General features: G+C 34.9%; 1 long non-coding RNA gene across 1 annotated transcript; it reads left to right on the top strand.

Annotated features, from left to right (window-relative positions):
* The first annotated feature begins 8,026 nt into the window (after positions 1-8,026).
* Positions 8,027-12,613, top strand: LOC123540710 (uncharacterized). The gene is made up of 2 exons (XR_008367524.1): positions 8,027-8,287; positions 12,135-12,613. It is a non-coding gene; the product is annotated as an uncharacterized LOC123540710 (long non-coding RNA).
* Positions 12,614-17,751: the final 5,138 nt, after the last annotated feature.

The following is a 17,751-nucleotide window of genomic DNA, read 5'->3' on the forward strand; positions in this document are numbered from 1 at the left end:
TCATTAAAAGATTTGAGTACGGAAAATAAGGACAGTTGATAAGATGGAAATGGTCTTGATTAAAGATTATGATGTTTATGTAAATTACCCTACACCGGTTTTCAGGACAATTTGAAAGAACGACTGGTTTTCTGGTTTTCATGCCTCCTTTTATGTCTCGAAGGCCGATGTGGCGTTAAGTGTTTGAACTTTTATTTTATCATTCTGTTCGTCTGTCAAACTTTCATTAACTCTTCCCAGTTTCCATCCAGTTCAAATTAAATTTTGTATATATCATTAACATGGGTTGGTTATGCCCATATTGGCAGAACTTTCTTTCTTAAGTTATGCCTCTTTTTACGACATAATGACTTTACATGTATATTTGATATGAACCTTGTATTATTCAACTCCAACTAAAGGTTCCGTCCAATTCGAATGACATTTGGTTTGTATCATTAACATGAATCGGAAATGTGTATAATTATTGTCAGGACCTTCACGTCTGATTATATTATTTCGAGTTATGACAGACCTTTGGACTTAACTATAATATAGCTATATCTGTACCTTGAATTCTCCACCCCAACAACAGTTTCCATCAAATTCAAATGAAAGTTAGTATACATCATCATCGTGAAGTAGACATACGCATATTGTAGCAACTTTTGTGTCCATTAATTTTTATTGAGTTATGCCCCTTTTTTGACCGTGTATTCAACTTCCACACAGTTTAAATACATTTCAAATGTAACTTGGTATATATACATGAAGTGGACATACTCACGGTATCACTACTTTCCTGTCCATTATTTTGTCTTCAGTTTTGCCCCTCTTTGAATTTTACACACAGCTTACATCCAGTTCAAACGAAACTTGGTGAGTCCACCCACTTAGCTCAATAGGAAGAGCGCAGATCTACGGGTCGCGAGTTCCGAGCCCTGAGCGATTTGATAAAAGACATTGTGTCTCAAATCATTCGTACTCCACCACTGATTCATTTGGAGAAGTTACTTGCGGAGAACAGGTTTGTACTGGTAGAGAATCAAGAAACACTGATTAGGTTAACTGCCCGCCGTTACATAACTTCAATACTGTGTATTTAACAGGATTATTATGTTCAAATATGTTTTCTTGAGTTGTGCCTCTTATTTGTATTTCATTACATTGCAGCTACATTTGAGTTTGTATGTATACTCAATTCCTCCTACAGCTTGTTTGCATTATCTTCATCTTGTTACGTGGTTCCAACATTGTTTGAGCAGTGAACCACTTTATGTGATCACGTTTCTGACCATATAATATTGACAACATTCTTATTGAAGATTATTTATAACTTTATCTCATACATAAACAAAGAAACATACAAACGTCTAGAATAAAAACGTTTTTTTTTATAATCAAAATGCATTGTAAATATGACAATATGATAACCTACAATTATACACCCCATTATGTATCACTAAAAACTACAGAAGCTGCTATATACCTAGGTGTTACATTAATTAAAAATCTGAGCTGGTCAAAACACATTGATAACATCACATCGATAGCAAATAATTCACTTAGATTCATCAAAAGAAATGTCAAAACAAACAACAGAAAAGTAAAAGAAAGAGCTTACAGCACCTATATGTCCGCCCACAGCTTGAATACTTTTCCACTATATGGCACTCTTGGCAAAAATCCCTCACATACAAAAGTGAACGAGTATAACGATCTACAGCTCGATACGTATGTAACAACTATGGCCAAACAAGCAGTGTCACCCAAATGCTTAATGATCTCAACTTGGAATCCATTGAACAACGCCGCATTAGAAATTCCCTCATTATATTTTTTTTAATAAGGTACAGTCTTATTGCAGTTGACCATAACCACCTCACACCTACAAGGAACCTTAACTACTTGATCCCACAATCTCACACGCAATACCACTCAAACTCCTTTTTTTCCAAGAACAATTCTTTCCTGGAATGGCCTGCCCCTACATATACAGTCCAGCCCCAGTTTGATTCTATTCACTGAGAGGCTGGCAGCTGTAACTTTCTAACCAATATCTATGTTTTTATCTTAGTAATTGTAGTTCTTTTTAACTTTGCACCTAATTTTGCTCACCTTTTAACAGTCTGCCCCAGACAAAGCGCCTCCCAGTTACAATCAGAATTGATTGTTGGGCAGTACACAGTAGATGTAGATGTAGAGCTTGTGTTAACTTGTTGTATTGTATTCGACGCAAAATAAAGCTTTTTGTAACTTTTATCTTTAACTATCTAGTTAAAGATAAAAGTTACAAAAAGCTTTATTTTGCACACGGCAACATGTCGAGCCCGCCAGCTGTCAAAAGGACTAGGAGTTGCACATGACACCCTGTCTCATTGAGGCAAACATTTATGCCAAATAAAAAATGATTGCAAAAAGTTACAATATAAGTTATTTATAGTAACAGCAAAGGGAAGTAAATCTTTAAAAAAATCTAAGTCCACACAAAAATCCTTACCAGTAGAGATACCTCAAAATTGGATGTAACATGCATATTGTACTACAGAAACGTGGTCTTGATTTTTTCCTGTAATAAAAAAGTTACAATATAAGCTATTTATAGTAACAACAAAGGGAAGTAATTCTAGGTTCGTGCACATGACACTCCGTCTCATGATGGTGAACAGTTGTGCCAAGTTATATCAAAATCCCTCCATGCATGAAAAAGAAATGCTCCGATAAAAGTCATTCTTGTATCTGACATTTGACCTCTAAGTGTGACATTGACCTTAACATAGGGTCCTGGTTCTTGTGCATGACACTCCGTCACATGGTTGTGAACATTTGTGCCGAGTTGCATCAAAATCCCTCCATGCATGAAGAAGAAATGCTCCGGACAAAGTCATTATTGAATTTAACCTTTGACGTCCAAGTGTGACCTTGACCTTTAAGATAGGAACCTGCGGTTTGCGCATGACACTCCGTCTTACTGAGGTTAACATTCATGCCAAATATAAACGAGATTGCTCCATGCATGTCAAAGTTATGGTCCTGACAAATAAATCCGGACGGACGCACGCACGCACGGACGCACGCACGCACGCACATATACCGAACTGATAGCTTTTTTTTCATTCCTGGTGAGACGCTTTTTCTCATTTTGAGTCCAATCTTTTTTATGTTCAGATAGTCTAGTACCTAATTTCCGACCGGTCTCTCCTACATACACTTTGTCGCACCCTTTGCATGTGTCACAGTGAGTGAAATGAATTGGTATTGTAATACCTAATCCACTGATGCGAGAGAGTATGTTAAACAAGTTTTGATTGGCTGCACACTAAAATCTCACAAAATCACCTTTTTGGCGGTAATTGAAATTATACACTGCTCTTGACAGCTTTTCTTGAAGGGGGAAACATGTAGTTTTCACAACTACATCATTTCTTCTGATTCATAAAGACTTACAGCTATTTTACAGCTCAGGTAAATCCCAGGTTGTCCTTTGTCCTGTCCCTTGTTCATGAATTGCTTGGTTAAAATTCCCTTTTGTCCAGTTTTCATGAATAATGACATTTCAGCTGTTTTCTAAACTGTCAGTTGTTTTTACAAGAAAACATTATTTTCATATAAGTAAAATCTCTATAGAATGATGCAATTTAGCTTTATTTGCTAATAGCTAACTGCTTTGATTTTGCTTTTATTTTACTTTATGTTATAGCTTACGCTTTTGTTTGTTTGTTTGCAGGACACCCTGCAATTCTACTATCAATCAGTATCTGCATAATCTTCCAACAATGGAATAAATATCGACAAACCCTTATAAATCTTATTTTGTGACAACCCCTAGAAATAATTGTGTTCTATCAAGTACACCTCTGTCACACATGGCATTTCATACATCACTTCACACTTATCTTTGGGCTCTTGTTTGTCTTTTGAGTGGACTAACATATTTCTCAGAGTCTGGTGGGGCCACATCGCAGTGGCCACATTATGTTTTCTAAACATTCAAAGAAAATATTTTTTTGTGTTTTTGTATAGTAGGAGTCTTTGGTAGAAATATGCATCCGTTGACTAGCTGAAACGTGCCCTGGTCTTATTGTTTCTATTTCTACGTGTTTCTGTGTAGAACGAGTGCTTTAATTACACTTTTTCACTGCTTGAATGCTTTCTGCAAGAAATAATACAATTTGCAAAAGGAAACAGAAAGTAGGGGTTTAAAGCCGATCAGGGTACTAACGGGCCCCAACAGGTATTCAATGATCCAGTCATAAAATGTTGGTTCCAATACGTTTGATGTCAAAACGCTCGGAGCAATAGGTCAGTCTACACAAATGAATTTGCCAGAAATCTATTGTAATTCTTTTTCTGTTACTTGAGGTAAAATGTTAAAAGTATACAACTCTGTTTTAGCAATTTATGCTTTTATTAAGAAATAATATATAGAAAACCCATGTTTTAACGTTATTAATACACGGAAAGAGGTTATACGTCCATGGAATAATTTCACGAGGGCGTAACCCGGATGAATTATTCTGGCGACGTATAACCGATATTGAATTATCAATTTAGAAGAAAACACGATTTTGCTATACATTATTTCGATTTTAATATGCCCTTAAGCGCGTTAACGTGACCTCATTTTAGCGTAAGCGTGTTTTAACAGAAACAGTCATATTAGAATTATGTGTACAGATTATCTTTTGCCATTGATTACTCCAAATAGTGGAACGTTTCTGATAGCCTGATCACATTATATAAGGTAATAGAATTAAGTCATCCCAATTTATTGGTGAGCGGGAAGGCCCATCAATTTAACATTTAACCAGGGTACATCGATTTCTTGGAATGTTTACAAAATCGACAGGTAACTATTCAAGGTGTCATTTGCAAGTCTATCCATTATTTACTCATCCATTCCAGGTATTTTGTCCTTACAAAAACATTTTACATCAAAGAAAGTGGAAATATTACCCATTTAGCTGTACATAAAATGTAAAAACACTCTGGGCTTGGTATTTGACAGAATCAACCAGAAATGAGCATAAGTGTAATTTGACATAAACATAATTTAGTACACTCTTACCCTTATGACAGTTGTTACTGTGTTATTCCCCTTCTATAGCCGAAACCGTTTAAAAAGATGTCCCTGTAATTCTGGGGGTAAGTAGCGTTAACCTATATATTTAATGTTTGCTGTATTTAAAGCTTACATATGAGGACAAATGGAATTAAAATTAGAAAAATGGCGAAACCATGCGTTTATCTGGTATTCGTTGATCAAATAAAAAGCAACTATTATATCATTTCTACATGTGACTATGCTGTACACGTAGAAGTGGCATTGACAACTTTGAGATAAAGAACATTGTTTTAGCTCGACTATAGTAGAGTGTTTGTAGAGCGTTTGTTGTCAGCCTTTCGTCACGAAAGGTTTGCCTGTTCAAGAAGGTTTCTCAGATACTACTGCATCTAATGGATGTCTTCCGCATCGTGAGATTACTTCACAGGATAATAGACGCAACTGTATATTTTATTCTTTAAACATGGTCAATGATGTTAGAAATCAACCAAATAATACTCTAAAAGCATAACCCCTTATTTGTATTCATTTTTTGACACAAAACTAATTTCAGAAAAGAGTCACTCAATTTATGTTGTCTTTTTTAAAACGACCTGCCTATCCTAATGTTTTAGCATGTTACCGGAAACAAACAATCTTTTTAGGCCTTAAGTATGATAATCCGACGTTAAAGTAATTGTTTCAATAAATAATTGAGGATTTTTCTGAAATTTGCAGAACTTACGCGTCTGCTTTACTATTTCCGCCATTTTGGGTAATGTGTAAACCGCTGACGAATAACTCCAATCAGCTTACACCAATTTATTCGACGCCGCCCTGAAGGCGGTGTCGAGTATATGGGATACACTTTTATTTCGGAGTGATAAACTGAATACAGTGAATAGTTTGTAAAAGGATCAACGATATTGCACAATACATTTTAGTGAATAAACAAAAAATGGCAAAAAGAAAACATAAAAATGTATGTAATGCAACTTATTATGTGATTTAAAACAATTCTATCTGTCTTTCATCTCCTTATTTGTAGAGCAGAACATATTTTTTTATTTTACAATTTCGTCAAAAATGTTGATCCGATTTATTGATAAGGGAGGTTACTCTGTAAGTCAAGTTTTCTATTTCTATTCTTAGCATGACCTACTTACCGATCTCATATTCTATAAATAGAACACACCGCAGATATACCACAACGCGTGAATCGCCTGGACAAGGGAGCGTTCGTGTATTTTATAATAATCTTGCAGTAAACTTCGAAGAGAACATTAAAAAAAAAATTATAGAAAATTACAATTTGCCTGCATAAAAATTCCTTGGAAAGAAAAACGTATTTACAAAGTAAATAAAGGAATCAATAAGCATAGATATGTTGAAATGGACGAAGGAAATGCCTCTGTTAACTTATTTTTAACCTTTTTGTCTTATTTTCTTCGTTGATAGGTACAGTGATGTAATTTCAGAATGCGCACACTTTTGCAAATTCCTATTTTTATTTTTTTTTATTTTTTTTTTTTTTTTGCTTATGTGTCATATAGATCTACTCATAGTTTACAGATATACACTGTCAACTAAGGTGCGCAATAGGCTAAAGAGCATTTGGCTGAATTTGTCAGTGTCAAGTTAATACTTCTTTAAATGTGGTTAGATCGAAATATCAAAAGCCATGGGACCATAACTTATCAAAGCATCAGTGACTTTGATCTTATATGACTAGTCAGTTGCTGTGGTTTTATTATGTCTTGTTACTTGCTTCTTTTTTTTTTCTTTTTTTTTTTTCTAATTTAATAGATAGTTTTTGTATTTGTCCATTCCTGACAAAAAAAATCATTGAAATATTTTCTACACTTTGGCAGTGGGTTATTATGCTTGCTAAATTTCTTGTAATATTAAATTTGAATCTAGACACTGACATACGCCTAGTAACCTTACAGTTCAACGAGGACTTCAAGTTTATCGTTCGTCCGAATAAAAAAAGAATTCTATGATATTCAAAGTATATAAGAAAGATTCATGCTTTGTTAATAGGGGCAATATAGAGATTATTTATGTTATATCGTTCTTTTCTTGGACAAAATTTTGGTTGTTTTTGGCAACGGAAACAGTAAATTGCTGTGTATAATCTGCATTCTGAAATCTATAATGTAGGTGACTAAGGTCCATAAAACTTCATCAGTAAATAGAAAACACTCATTACATTACATGACAATAAAAATAATGGTTTCTGTGAACCACAACTTTTCACAGGAGGTGACCTTAGTTAGTGAAATAATTACTTTAATTTTGTATGTATAGGGACCACCTACTCGCAATGTTATATTCTTCATGTTTATAACATATATTGTTTTATGTGCTAGTCAGACTAATAAAGTAATGATTAGGTGATTTCTCATATTACAATAAATGTACTTCAGACACAACACTTGGCGGCGTCTTTGATGCTTGCATCAATGAATTTCCTTGTAATATACTGAACTGCAAAAGAAACAGTTCAGATGTATAACTGGGGTATTTTTTAATAAAACACTTAAATTTATAAATTTGACTTGTTTTCATTATACCAAATTACACATGAAGAACTTAATGTATCAAATTAAAAACAAATCGACCAACCGTGAAGTCAGTAGTCCCACAATAGCCGTTTTGCCATTCTGGCTATGTCTTCTGGGCGTCTGTTGCATTGTAACATCCCAATTGCGCGCTCGCTCTGAATTTGATTCAGTCGTGCCATGCAACCAAGAACTTTATGCTGTTTTTCGAGTGAGTCAATCATCAATGTTTCCAACGCCAATAAAATTTCACAAAGAAAATCGTTAATTTCAAAGGCACGTGTATTTCGTGCAAACGCCTATTGTGGTACTACTGACTTCACGATTAATCAATTTTTAAAACTTAACACATGAAGTTCTTCAAGTGTAATGTGGTATGATGAAAACAAGTCAAATTTATAAGTGTTTTATTAAAAAAACAGCCCAGTTATACATTTGGATAGTTTCTTTTGCTGTTCAGTATACCTTCATTCTCGATTGCACAGTCGGAACTGTCTCGGAACTGAATTCTGACACACTCGATTGTTGTTTACCTGTTAGAACGTTTTGAATTCTCAATCGAGCTAGCCTATCAATTACATTCCAGAATAGTATCCAAGGTCACGTTGTTATTGTGTCTAAGTTATGTTTCTATGTTTCGAATTGGCGATACATACCTTGTGAAAATAATACCTTTATTGCATTTTTTCACACTTTCGAGGTAAGAAACTTTTAATGTGACGCATAGTTACGATTTTAGTAGCTTATTCAGTAATTGTTGTTGATACTGTCGGTAGTTGTTAGATCTGTCTACACGTTTTGAGACAGGTGCACGTCATGTTGTCATGTTCTGGAATGTACATATAACATCCTTCATCTCATTGTACATATGTTTATTAAGGTTTTTATTAATAATACAGTATATAATTGTGAGCGCTCGGGTATCGGACCTGGGACAAAAAAATATGACCAGACTGATGAAAACCCTTGTTTTCATCCTAAATGTGTCCAAAATGAAAACTATGTACAGCAATAAGAGCCCCCTTCAAAAGATACATATGTCTACCGAAGGCTAGAATCTCGAGACTCGAGTCTACGATCGGGAAATGGGTTCACTTTCCGGGCCATTTTGAAATACATTCTCCAGAAAATTACACAAACTAGAGCTATCTTTCACTATTTCACGTTTGTATATCGTTACAAAATAAGACCGACTCCAAGTCTCTAGCCCTTCCCGTTCATGAAATATCTATCAGAAAACGAGTGTCTTTCTGCTGCAAGTCCCAGGTAGATAGAAATGTTGCACAACGGAACAGTACGAAAACATTGACTAAAATATGGTTGTCAGCCGAGCACAGGTCAAATTCGCTGACAATTATTTGGGACATCTGATATTTTGACAGATGATTGACGGGCAGTTTTGTTAGATATAATTAACTGCTGTAGGTTCAAAGGGGCTGTGCTGAAATGGCTAATGTGCCGAGATTCGGACAGAAGGGCGCTGCTAGAAAGGGACAGGGCACTGTGCCCTGTTATTCCGCTCTAAACAAAAATCTCTAAATTAACCCCTCGATCTATGACTGAATGTAGTCTATACTTATAAACATTAATTTATGCAAATTTCTGTCACCGTGAAGGTGAAGGTGAAACACTCTTTGCATTCTGTTACGACCTGTTATCAAATGTAAAACTCGGCTTTTCGTCTGTCAAACAGGAGATTTTGATAATGTCTTTGACATCATTAAACAATGCCAAAGAAGATGCCCCATAATTGCAACAAAATACAACACAAAATATTTCCTGAATAATTTGTCTCAAAATTCTCGAGTCTCAGCAACTTCTTTTACTTTTTTAACAATTTCCTGGGTAGCCTTATGCCGCTTCCTTATGCTATTATAGCCTGCCTCAAGAGGCGAACTTCAAAACTTCAAAAGTTCAAAAGTTAAAAATCAGATAGAAACGAAGTATAAAAACACAGTCATTTTTATCTTGACTATTCAAAGAATAGTAGAGCTCTTGGACTCACCCATGCGTCTGCGTCGGCGTCCCGATTTAGTTAAGGTTTTGTATGTAAGCTGGTATCTCAGTAACCACTTGTGGGAATGGATTGAAACTTCACACACTTATTCACTATGATAAACTGACCTACACTGCACAGGTTCCATAACTCTATTTTGCTTTTTTTTACAAAATTATGCCCCTTTTTCGACTTAGAAATTCTTGGTTAAGGTTTTGTATGTAAGCTGGTATCTCAGTAACCACTTGTGGGAATGGATTGAAACTTCACACACTTATTCATTATGATAAACTGACCTACATTGCATAGGTTCCATAACTCTATTTTGCATTTTTACAAAATTATGTCCCCTTTTCGACTTAGAAATTCTTGGTTAAGGTTGTGTATGTAAGCTGGTATCTCAGTAACCACTTGTGGGAATGGATTGAAACTTCGCACACTTATTCACTGTGATAAACTGACCTACATAGCACAGGTTCCATAACTCTATTTTGCTTTTTTACAAAATTATGTCCCCTTTTCGACTTAGAAATTCTTGGTTAAGGTTTTGTTGTAAGCTGGTATCTCAGTACCCACTAATGGGAATGGATTGAAACTTAACACACTTGTTCACTGTCATGATCTGACATGCCCTGTGTAGGTCCCGTAACTCTGCTTTGCAATTTTTTCAAAATTATGCCCCTTTTTCGACTTAGAAATTCTTGGTTAAGGTTTTGTATGTAAGCTTGTATCTCAGTACCCACTAATGGGAATGGATTGAAACTTCACACACTTGGTCACTGTCATGATCTGACATGCACTGTGTAGGTCACATCACTCTACTTTGCAATTTTTTCAAAATTATGCCCCTTTTTCGACTTAGCAGTTTTTGGTTAAGTTTTTGTATGTAAGCTGGTATTTCAGTATAAACTTATGGGAAAGGATTGAAACTTCACGCACTTGTTCACTTTATGCGTTGATAAGCACTGTGAAGGTTCCATAACCCTTTTTCCCATTTTTACAGAATTATGCCCCTTTATCGACTTTTGTATTCATTCAATTGACAAGGCTGTCGAATAGTCGAGCGTTGCTGTCCTCCGACAGCTCTTGTTAATGTTTTAATGTTACATATTGTAATTTCATGAGCATGATACGAAGGAAAACTCAATTTAGGTTGTTAAACAATAGAGTTAATAATATTATATTGTTATTAAATGACAGGTAAGCCATTCAATATGTGTTTTATTACATGACATCAGAAATCAATTGCCATATTTTCCTGTTTTGAATTTGACTATAACCCAACAAAATTTGGCGCTGATATAGTACAAGATATGAACTGGCGATTTATGTTAGAAGTCATGTAAAAATGCGCGAATGACATGCTCATGTTACTGCCACCTCCCCTAACCATTTTTGAACTCTTTTTTTTCTTTCTTTTTTCACTTTTAGTGTCTTGTATCGTAGTATCGCCCCCACTCCCTACAGACTTAGATTTCATTTAATCTAACATGCAAGTCCTCGAGCGTATATAGCCCCGCGAAGCTCCTGGTCGTTTTGGAGTTATTCTCAAGGAGATAATTATAGATTTAAACATGATACAGTTTTCATTTTCGTATGTTTTCATACATATGCATGTTAAGATACTTTCTGGGTTGTAATGACGATTCTACATTTGCGTTTACCAGCAGTTGCGACCAGCAAGAATCTCCAGCAATGATCCGAATTAGTATACTTTAATCCACACATTTATGATGTTCATTTATCAATTTCAACATTTGTATGCTAATGACAAGCGAACAGTATGGATCCAGAGCAAACTGCAAGGATGTGCTCACTGATGTTGATCCATACGAGTCGCCCTGGCGATAGTTTTCGCACTTCATTCAATCGATCAGCTTCAAACTACTTTTGCGAGAACATATTAAAACCATTATAATAAAGATTATAAAATCAACATTCATTAATTAAGAGCACAAAATTTCAATGACAATGTTTGACAGATTAAATCCATATTCATCAAGATGTAAACAGCTTTTCATAAAATTAAAAGGTATATCTTCATTACACTTCAGGTAAAGGTTGGATAGGATAGTTTATGGATAGGTGTCCCAAAGTGTCCCAATTTATGACAAACTTCTCATGTTTTTGTATCTTCTTAACGGCAGTACTATAATTATCAAACCTCACATTTAAGCGGACATGTTTTGGTAATTGGGTCTTGTGTGTACCTGCTCGCGCGCGCGTGTGTTTGCATATACGCATGTATGGTGGGATTCGAGTGTAATGCTTAGAAATATCATAGGGATGTATAAGTTCAGGAAAATATCTAAAAATAAAAAGAATGTTCGGGGGTGGGGAGAAATAGAAATATTTGTGTGGGTTTTTAAGGAATATTAAAACAAACAATATGGATTAGTAGACACAAAGTTAGTGAGAAATTAAAAAAAAAGACATAAAAAGTAACATAAAATTTATATACCTGTAGTCGATGTAAACCTCTTTTCATCTTTTAAAGATAAACAACTGAATTTGTTTACATAATATTTATTCTTTTCTTTACCTTTTGCAGAATTCACGAAGACGTGCCTTCAAAGTTCGGCGTAGGATCATTCTATGTAAATTGAGACCTGCAAATATCAAATTTACAAATACGCAGTTCACAACTAAATCCGCAAGAATCAACAAAACGGTCCACGATACGTTACATGAGTTGCAGACTTGTTTAATATCGGTTGAAGATATTCCAAAGCTTACTGTATTCCGATCAAGGGGTAAAAAACTACACGTTTAACAACAAACGGTTATTTGTTTTCAAACAGCTGGCCAGTTATTACAGGAAACACTTTAATGTAGATCTAATTGTTCCGGTTTTATTTCACGTGACATTAAATAGAGTGAAGGTTTCAAGAACATTTGGACGTACTCCTGAAAATATATCCCAGATAAATAAAAAGAAAAGAGTAAGAACTTCAGAAGAACCAAGACGTTTTACGTTCGTTCCACAAAAGAGCACAAACAAAAATGTGTTCCGACTGAACAGTCCAGAATCACGGCTACGAAACGCTAGCGCCACCACCAAATTGTGGTGATAAGGAAAAGAGCTATCAACATGTCCGTGGTGCAGCTATCGCCCGTTTCTACTTGTAAACAAGTGAGTAAAATTTATATTTTATCTTATATTTTCATTGATAGAACTTTTTTCGAAAATCGGAGAATGTAGTTCCGTGTAACAACACTTTTACAACAGGTTGGCCGTAATTTCATTAAAATATTATGCAAATTGTGGTGCCAGGAGCTTTTCTCCCGAATTTGACAGTGGCATATTTTCATATCGGCCAGTATTCGAACACCATTCCGATGATTAGACACACTGTAAGAACATACCTGCGCATGCAAATTGTGTAGAAATGAATTACACGTATTCCCATACACCAAAGAATTACGAAAAACACAGTAAAAAGTTAAAACACGATTATTTTTGAAAGTGGTGGCGCTATCATTCAAGTGGTGGCGCCATACAGTAGTGGTGGCGCTGTTGTATATGATTAGTGGCTGATATATTCAATTTTAATATATGAAAATGTCTGTCTGCAAGCCACGGAAATTTTTACAATAATTGATATTACCAACCTATCCCACACTACAACAAAATTACGTTACTCAACAAAATACATGTAGTAACCTCTACATGATCGCAAAATAATCTACATGTATATGGATTCAGATTGTAGATCTAAGCTCTATTGATTAATCATATTCAATCGACTGGAACTGAAAATGCACTGTACTCACTTTCAAGAAAGAATTGTGACAGTAAGGTCTTTTGTTTACAATGACATGCAAACGACATATAAAAACAAAGGGAAGTAACGTTCAGAATCTTAATATAACAAATAAATTCTACACTATCTTCAAATTATTTCCTGGGCACAAATCTTTGTTTGAAATAAAAGTATTGCTACTATTTTTCTTGACCTGAATTTAAAGTACACTTACGTTTGTATTTAAGTAGAATATTTAAAGGTTAGAAATAATTCTACACTAACGTTTTAAACAAAGGAAAATATTTACTTTGACTACAAGAGTCCCAAGGGTCTGTGAGTATTTTGTTCTTTTGTTTCTTAGATAGAGAAAGTTTCATCAAGGTAAATAAACTATGATCGTGTTTTTCTTTCTTTAAAAACATAATCCCTTGCAGGAAAATTATCAGTTAAAGAATGTTGGTGTTTGTTTTGTTCCGGATGCGTCAGCAGTTCGTATTATTGAATGCCGTAACAGCGCCACCACTACTGTATAGCGCCATCACTAGAGTTATAGCGCCACCACTTTTAAAAATCCTGCTATATTTGTTCTAACCTGAGATTCTATTATTCATGGTGTGTGCGTATATAGTTATTTATCATTTCTACACCATTTGCATGCGCAGGTATGTTCTTACAGTGTGTCTATTCATCAGAATGGTGTTCGAATACTGGCCGATATGAAAATGTGCCACTGTCAGATTCGGGAGAAAAGCTCCTGACACCACAACTTGCATATTATTTTAATGAAATCACAGCCAACCTGTAGTAAAACTGTTGTTACACGGAACTACATTCTCCGATTTTCGAAAAAAATCTATCAATAAAAATATAAGATAAAATATAAATTTTACTCACGTGTTTACAAGTAGAAACAGGCGATAGCTGCACCACGGAAATGTCGATAGCTCTTTTCCTTATCACCACAATTTGGTGGTGGCGCTAGCGTTTAGTAGCCGTGAGAATGAAAAAAGCCGAAATTCGAAGATGCAGAAATGGTGACGATGATTTTGTATTATTTTCAGTGGCTAAAAGTGAATTCAAAGTTTTGAGCGATGATTCTGTAGATTATAAACATCCTATTAGATCAAGAAGGGGCCGAAGTGCAAAACGGTTCCCGAAACTCGGTGAATGCATTGAGAACTCTGATGACCTGGATCAGTACGGTAGGCGGAACAATTTAATGTTTCATAATGTTCCCGTCACTCTTAGTAAAGGCAACATTGAGAAACCAAACCAACCAGTTTCTGATAAAAACAGTCCTGATAAATTCACGTCTGATAAGCACATCCCAACAGACGACATTGTCCTTGAGATATGCAAAAAGATGGAAATCACACCACCAGTAACTTTAGACAACATTGAGAGATCGCATATAATCGGTAAGATTAAAATTAATAAATGTAAAATCAAAGTTAAATTTAGTTCCTACCGAACCAAGGCTCTTGTATACAGTAATAGGATGAAACTCAGACACTGTAAAACGGCCGATTTCAACGTTATTATATATGAAGATTGAACTAGAAAACGTCAGCGTATTGTGCAAGAACTTTCCAAGCTTCGCAAAGACAAGAAAATTTTTTCATATTGGACGCAAGATGGAAAAATTTACTACAAAGAGTCTAAGCAAGGAAACCCGAAGCCTGTTACAGTCTTCGAGGAAATTGAAAACTTTATTCCTGGCACGGATCATAATGCCCCGTTCGAGCCTATGATGCAGAACCCCGGGTTTAATGTCAAGGGGGAATCAAAGAAGTAGCAAACTGGCAAGTGTAAGTATATCTTGTCACACGACACATATAACATAGTGTTACTATAACTGTGTTTCTATAATGCTGAACAATCAAAACTGTATATATATCAGTATAGGAAGTGCACATGTTAAGTATAGATTGACTTGACAATTTGTAAGAAAAGTGTAGTAGATGTTAGGGTTCAGATTTTTGCAATGGATAGCAATTATAACAGTACAATGCAAAAATAATTAATATGTAAATTTTACCTTTTGGTTGAGAATATTTTACATTTCCTTGGTAGTATATCCAATGAATTCACTATTCTGTATTATATTATATAAGTCAAAAACTCCTATAAATCCATTTATCTTTCAATCATTTAATCGGTACTTTTGAATAATTTCATAAATAAACTTTCCTAGCGTAATCTGCTGCTTGAGAATGTCATCGTAATCTTTTATTTGTACAATTAAATGCATTCTCGTTTCCTTCCTTGTTCTAGTATACATTTGTTTCATTTCTATTTTTGTATCTAAAATTTAAAAAAAACTCGCAGTACTATAATATCCCAATACACTATAAAATAAATGTTACAACACATTACTAGCTAAAACATTCATCAATGATATGTGTGTAGTATTGAATAAACCAATGTGATGAAAGTAGTAAATTTTGTCATTATGGAATTCCATTCATAAAACTGCACTACACGGCTACTAAACGCTAGCGCCACCACCAAATTGTGGTGATAAGGAAAAGAGCTATCGACATTTCCGTGGTGCAGCTATCGCCTGTTTCTACTTGTAAACACGTGAGTAAAATTTATATTTTATCTTATATTTTTATTGATAGATTTTTTTCGAAAATCGGAGAATGTAGTTCCGTGTAACAACAGTTTTACTACAGGTTGGCTGTGATTTCATTAAAATAATATGCAAGTTGTGGTGTCAGGAGCTTTTCTCCCGAATCTGACAGTGGCACATTTTCATATCGGCCAGTATTCGAACACCATTCTGATGAATAGACACACTGTAAGAACATACCTGCGCATGCAAATGGTGTAGAAATGATAAATAACTATTATACGCACACACCATGAATAATAGAATCTCAGGTTAGAACAAATATAGCAGGATTTTTAAAAGTGGTGGCGCTATAACTCTAGTGATGGCGCTATACAGTAGTGGTGGCGCTGTTACGGCATTCAATAATACGAACTGCTGACGCATCCGGAACAAAACAAACACCAACATTCTTTAACTGATAATTTTCCTGCAAGGGATTATGTTTTTAAAGAAAGAAAAACACGATCATAGTTTATTTACCTTGATGAAACTTTCTCTATCTAAGAAACAAAAGAACAAAATACTCACAGACCCTTGGGACTCTTGTAGTCAAAGTAAATATTTTCCTTTGTTTAAAACGTTAGTGTAGAATTATTTCTAACCTTTAAATATTCTACTTAAATACAAACGTAAGTGTACTTTAAATTCAGGTCAAGAAAAATAGTAGCAATACTTTTATTTCAAACAAAGATTTGTGCCCAGGAAATAATTTGAAGATAGTGTAGAATTTATTTGTTATATTAAGATTCTGAACGTTACTTCCCTTTGTTTTTATATGTCGTTTGCATGTCATTGTAAACAAAAGACCTTACTGTCACAATTCTTTCTTGAAAGTGAGTACAGTGCATTTTCAGTTCCAGTCGATTGAATATGATTAATCAATAGAGCTTAGATCTACAATCTGAATCCATATACATGTAGATTATTTTGCGATCATGTAGAGGTTACTACATGTATTTTGTTGAGTAACGTAATTTTGTTGTAGTGTGGGATAGGTTGGTAATATCAATTATTGTAAAAATTTCCGTGGCTTGCAGACAGACATTTTCATATATTAAAATTGAATATATCAGCCACTAATCATATACAACAGCGCCACCACTACTGTATGGCGCCACCACTTGAATGATAGCGCCACCACTTTCAAAAATAATCGTGTTTTAACTTTTTACTGTGTTTTTCGTAATTCTTTGGTGTATGGGAATACGTGTAATTCATTTCTACACAATTTGCATGCGCAGGTATGTTCTTACAGTGTGTCTAATCATCGGAATGGTGTTCGAATACTGGCCGATATGAAAATATGCCACTGTCAAATTCGGGAGAAAAGCTCCTGGCACCACAATTTGCATAATATTTTAATGAAATTACGGCCAACCTGTTGTAAAAGTGTTGTTACACGGAACTACATTCTCCGATTTTCGAAAAAAGTTCTATCAATGAAAATATAAGATAAAATATAAATTTTACTCACTTGTTTACAAGTAGAAACGGGCGATAGCTGCACCACGGACATGTTGATAGCTCTTTTCCTTATCACCACAATTTGGTGGTGGCGCTAGCGTTTCGTAGCCGTGCACTAGCAAATCGTGAGTGGTTTATATATGTTATCTATTTCTATAGCTTGTTTCTGTGCCATGACCATATTATTAGCTCGACTTTTCGAAGAAAAAGTAGAGCTATTGCACTCGCCTCGGTGTCTGATTTGAATTTGGGCAGAATTATGCCCCTTTTTAACTTTGAATTTTTGGTTAAAGTTTTTGATAAAGTCAAATATCTTTGTTACTATCAAAGCTATTGACTTG

This window comes from Mercenaria mercenaria, chromosome 16 (assembly GCF_021730395.1).
Source record: "Mercenaria mercenaria strain notata chromosome 16, MADL_Memer_1, whole genome shotgun sequence".
Taxonomy (NCBI): Eukaryota; Metazoa; Mollusca; class Bivalvia; order Venerida; family Veneridae; genus Mercenaria; species Mercenaria mercenaria.